General features: G+C 43.2%; 1 protein-coding gene across 1 annotated transcript in view; it reads left to right on the forward strand.

Annotated features, from left to right (window-relative positions):
• Positions 1–5717, forward strand: part of BUB1B (BUB1 mitotic checkpoint serine/threonine kinase B) — a 74863-nt gene that overhangs the window by 20397 nt on the left and 48749 nt on the right. The window lies entirely within an intron of this gene.

The raw sequence follows: 5717 nt of genomic DNA on the forward strand, positions 1-5717 counted from the left end.
ATAGGATGGCTGATTTGATTCTCATCTTTATTTACTCTCCTGTTGATTCTCTGTAAATTACTCTTTTTTTGTTCTTGTTAATCCTCACCCAAGGATATTCTGCCCCTTGGATGTGTCACTTGTGGAGGTGGTTGGGTGGTGGTCTTTCGACTTGGTCTGAAGCTATCCATAGGTTGCACTGGCTCTGGGGCCTCCCCATAGATGCAGGCCAAGGTCAGCTGCTGCTTGTGTTCTGCCCCGGACCACCCAGCATGAGCTACAAAGTGATCTGCAGATGTTTGCTACTTGTGCTGGGCTTAGAGGTGCCCGAGAGAGACCAAGCTATGAACCATGGCTGACTGCCGCTAATGCCAGGTCTGGGGCCACTTAGTGAGTGGTATGGGGCATGCTGAGGCCAGATGCTGCTTGTTTGAGAGATTTTAGGAAAGTCTGAAGCATGAGCCAAGATAAGCCATTCCTATGGAAAAGCCACTGAAAACAGCTTGGGTGGGTCCACAATTTGGGTAGTGTGGGGTCTCAAAGAATCACCAGGGAAAATGAACAGTGATAGCCAAGTTGATAGAGACTCAGATATGCCTCCCACCTGCCTGTTCTGTGGTGAGAAAACTCAGAAAAGGAATAATGGTCTCTACCAGCATTTCTGTTGGGGAGAAAGTTGTTCCTCCAGTTCTTGCCCTGATGCCAGACAAATCAGTTCCCCTCCATATGCCCCTGGTGCCTTTGAGCTGCTGCCCCCAGACTAGAACTTAGAGGGAGTGAGTCTGACTAAGCAGTGAATGGGCCCTGTCTCCCTCAGCCACAATCCCCTCTGGTTTTTACATCCAGATATGGGGGCTTATCTTCCTGGCACTGGAACCCTGGAATGGGAGGCCTTGTGTGGGGTTGGGACACTTCATTCCTCAAGGGGAACCTCTGCAGCTGAGATATTCCTCCCAATTTTTTAAAAAATATTATTTTATTGAGTTTTTTACAGACAGGAAGGAAAAGGGATAGAGAGTTAGAAACATTGATAAGAGAGAAACACTGATCAGCTGTCTCCTGCACACCCCCTACTGGGGATCAAGCCTGCAACCAAGGTACATGCCCTTGACTGGAATCAAACCCAGGACCCTTCAGTCCTCAGCCTGACGCTCTATCCACTGAGCCAAACCACTTAGGGCTTCTCCCAGTTTTTATCTGCCACACGTGGGACCAGTTCATTCCACATGTCCACCCTTTCTATCAGTCTCAATGTGGCTGCTGCTACTGGTGCTGGTGCTTTTTTACCTTTTTATTTATTTTTTTATTGATTCTAGAGAGAGGATGAGAGAGAGAGAAATATTGATGTGAGAGAGAAACGTTGATCAGTTTCCTCCTGCATGCGCCCCAACCAGGGTTCAAACCCACAACCTAGGTATGTGCCAGACTGAGAATCTAACCCACCACCTTATGGTGTACAGGACTATGCTCCAACCTAGCCACACTGGCCAGGGCGATGTGGCTTCTTCTTTAATCCCTAGTTGTAGGACTTCCATTTAGCCAGATTTCGCGTAGTTCTGTAGTTTAGTTGTAATTTTGATGTGGTTGTGGGAGGAGGCGAGTATCATGTTTACCTACGCCGTCATCTTGACTGGAAGTCTCTTATATAATTTTCTTATATGGGTTTTATTAAGAGGTTACACTGGGTAAACCTCTAAAATGACTTAATCCCGGGATTCTATGGTTATATATTGTTGGAGCTATTAAAAGTAACAATTAGTTGATGCTATCTTCCTGTTGGTATTGAAGAGCAATGACATTATTATAAAGTAAAAAAATCATAGTCTAGACTAGTGCTCCTGAAAGAATGGTCTGCAGACTGTTCAAGATAAGTATAAAAATTGAGTAGCCATTTAGAAATTTTGTTAACATTTGATATTGTCACAACATCCAAACATATTATCTATTTATCTAGTAACTTGTTATTGTATTTAAAAATATCAGTTCCACGATGAAATGTAAATTTTTAAACACACACACACACACATATCCCCGCCCCAATACTGGCCCCTTCACCACAGGTAATCTGAGAAACACTATTCTAGACAATCCTCAAATTCAAATGATCAGCCCTAGAATGGTCAGCAATAATCTTAACATTGTACATGGATAACAAGGTGCATATTAAATTATTATTTTTTTCTTTATGGGATAGTCAGGAGAGTAACAGATGGTTTTCTGACTATCTTTTGATTTGCAGAAAGATGTCTCCAATCAGAGAGTTATTTTTATAAGGGATAATTACAGTCTAAGGAAATGTTTATTTTAAGAAAATATCCAGTATTTTTAGTTAAAATTGTTTTAGTTTGGCCTTTTAGAGCTTACCAAAAAGATTTTTTGGGGGGTGGTGAACATACAATACAGTGCACAGATAATGTGTTGTGGAATTGTGCACCTGAAACCTGTATAATTTTGTTAACCAGTGTCACCCCAATACATTCAATAAAAAGGAAAAAGAAAAGATTTGTTTACCTTTTGGATCTAACTATGTTGTCCCTTAATTTATGTTTTCTTAAAGTGATCTCATTTAGCACTCTGGAATAACCATGGGACAGCCAGCTTTTATTGGCAGTTCCATGCTGCACAGAGTTATTCAGAGAGTTGTTAATAAAGTGAAATCTATGTTAAGACTGGATCTTACACTGATAACACATTCAGAATTGTAACTTTGCTTGAAGCACTATTACATATGGGAAAACATTACTAATTTGGGTAAGCAGGAAAAAATCATTTACTGAATTACTGCACAATTAAACTATAAAATACTGTTTTTGTGAGAGAGATATATATATAAATGGAGCATTTCATTTATTCAACCATTTTCTACCAGTCCCTGGCTAAGGATTAGGATATAGTAGAGAGCAACGTTTTCTGTGTTTGTGGAGCTTACTTTATTGTGGAAGACAGATGTTAAGCAATTAATTGTAAAAGTAACAAAAAAAGAGGGCAAGTATTGAGTTGTGTGGGCATACATATAAGGAGGACTTATTTCAGGCTAGACAATCAGGAAAAGGTAGGTATGAGAGAAAATACATCTAATAAATAAACAGGAGAAAAATTTAGCCTCCCTGATAGTAAAAGAACTAATTGGAAAACTGAAATGCCATTTTTACATGAAATGAGGGAGTTTTAAAAAATGGTATTTGGGAATTACTATTAGCATTTTAAATTTGTATGACTCTTTTAAAAGGCAATTTTTAACTTTTTAACATAGTCCTAATAGGATTTTTTTCTTAAGAGAGTAATGTAAAACATGAATGGTTGTATGCATGAAGGTATTTATTATAGAATTATTTGTAATTGAGCAAACTTAAAAGTTGTTTATTTAAAAAGTAATAGTGAAGAGTAAGCTGCAGCATGGAAAAAATGAGTGATGCACCAAGTGTAATAAAAACAATTTTGATTATTAAAGCTTTATAAAATGATTGAAAAAATTATCTTATTCTGTATAAGATTAAAGAAAGTACATCAAACTGTCAGTGGTGGGATTTTTAGTGATTTTCACCCATACCCCCTTTCTACTAGAATTATCTAGAATTACAAGTTCCTTCTAAAATCCAGATTTGAAGACTCGGTCCCTGCACGTGAGGGAAGCAACCAATTGAAGTGTCTCTCTCACATCGATGCTTCTCTCTCTTTCTGTCTCTTTGTCTGTCTCCCCCTCCCTTTCACCCTCTCTAAAAATTAATGGAGAAAATACCCTCAGGTGAGGGTTAACAAAAATAAAAATAGAATAAAATACAGATTTAACCATGCCATATAACTCTCCCACCCCAAAACACATACATTGACCCTAAGGTAAATTCAGAATTGATTAGCTTGACATTCAAGACCTGTCACACCTTTTTTTCCAAACTCCTATCTTGCCTACACCCCTACAAACAATTCTCTATGCCTAGAGTGCCCTTCCTTTCCCATTCTCTACCTGATGTGAGTCTATTCTTCCTTTAAGGCTACACTCAAATATCATACCTTCTTGAAGTCTTTCTTCCTTTTTCTCACAAATTAATCTCTTCTGTTCTCTTTGTAGGTCCTCTTTTGTCTTCTTTTTAGGTTCTCTCAGTATCATCCTTACAACATTATATTATAACCAGTGTCCCGGTGCAGGGATTTGTGCACATTGAAAATATATTAATTAGAAGGTGGCCAGCTCGGTGGGACTGGGCGAGATACCTGGACATACCCTGGAGCCAACCTCCCTTGGTCCTTCCCCAGCCGGCTGCCTTGGCACTGCGGCTCGATGGGCATCTGTGGAGTGAGCGGGGTCCCTCTGGCAGGTGGGGTCCCTCGGCCTGGCCTGTGGGGATCGGGCCAAAACCGGCTCTCTGAAATCCCCCAAGGGGTCCCGGATTGCAAGAGGGAAGTTCTTGGGTGACCTACCCTGGAACTGGGCTCCCTCCTCTCTGGTTACGGGGTGCATCACCCAGAACTGCCACTACCAAGTCACCACAGCTCGGAAGCTCCTGCATTGAGCATCTGCCCCCTGGTGGTCATTGTGCGTCATAGCTACCGGTCCAACGGTCGCTTAGCCTTTTATATATATATACTAGAGGCCCTGTGCACAAAAATTTCTGCACTCGGGGAGGGGGGCGTTCCCTCAGCCCGGACTGTGCCCTCTCGCAGTCTGGGACCCCTCGTTAGGCCCGCTCCCCGGGGGATTGGGCCTAAGCTGGTAGTCAGACATCCCTCTGGCAGCCCGGGAGCCCTCGGGGGATGTCCACTTGCCAGCGGGTGCTGGGATCCAACCCCAGCATTTCCAGGGGTCCCCAAAGGTGTGGACGGAGTCGGCAAAGAATGAGTGACAGGGAGACAGCGTTCAGTTGATCTGCATAGTTGGTTCTCCAGTCAGGTTCTGTCCAGGATCTCCAGACAAGTTCTGTCTAGGTTCTCCAGCCAGGTTCAGTCTAGGATCTCTTGCCATGTTCTCTCTCTAGGTTCTGTTGCAAGGTTCTCTAGCCAGGTTCTCCTGCCATGTTCTGTCTAGGTTTTCCAGCCAAGTTCTGTAGCCATGTTCCCTCGCTAGGTTCTCCAGCCAGGTTCTGTCCAGGTTCTCCAGCCAGGTTCAGTCACTAGGTTCTAGTCAGGTTCTCTTACCATGTTCTATCCAGGTTCTGTAGCCAGATTCTGTCTCTAGGTTCTTTTGCCATGTTCTCTCAATAGGTTCTGTCTCTAGGTTCTGTCTAGGATCTCCAGCCAAGTTCTGTTTAGTATCTCCAGCCAAGTTCTGTCTCTAGGTTCTGTCTCCTGTTGTCTTGTTACATCTGTATTTATACCAGTTGATTTTAATCCTGAGAGGTGACCTTGGTTAAAACACATAGCGCCAAGAAGGGGAGCAAACATATTAAGAACAGTATGCCATATACGCCAGGTCCCTTGAAACATATGCTGTGCAGATGTTTCTTCTCTGCAGCGACTGTGTCAAGCAGCAAGGATGGACCGGCTCCCGGCAAGTGGGGAGCAGGCCTAAGCTGCAGTCGGACATCCTTAGCGCTGCTGAGGAAGTGGGAGAGGCTCCCACCACCACCACTGTACTGGCAGCCGTCAGCCTGGCTTGTGCTGAGCAGAGCTCCCCCTGTGGGAGCGCACTGACCACCAGGGGGCAGCTCCTGCATTGAGCGTCTGTGCCCTGGTGGTCAGTGTGTGTCATAGTGACCAGTCATTCCCAGTCATTCTGCTGTTAGGGTCAATTTGCATATTAC

The sequence above is a fragment of the Myotis brandtii genome, unplaced genomic scaffold (assembly GCF_000412655.1).
Source record: "Myotis brandtii unplaced genomic scaffold, ASM41265v1 scaffold133, whole genome shotgun sequence".
Lineage (NCBI taxonomy): Eukaryota > Metazoa > Chordata > Mammalia > Chiroptera > Vespertilionidae > Myotis > Myotis brandtii.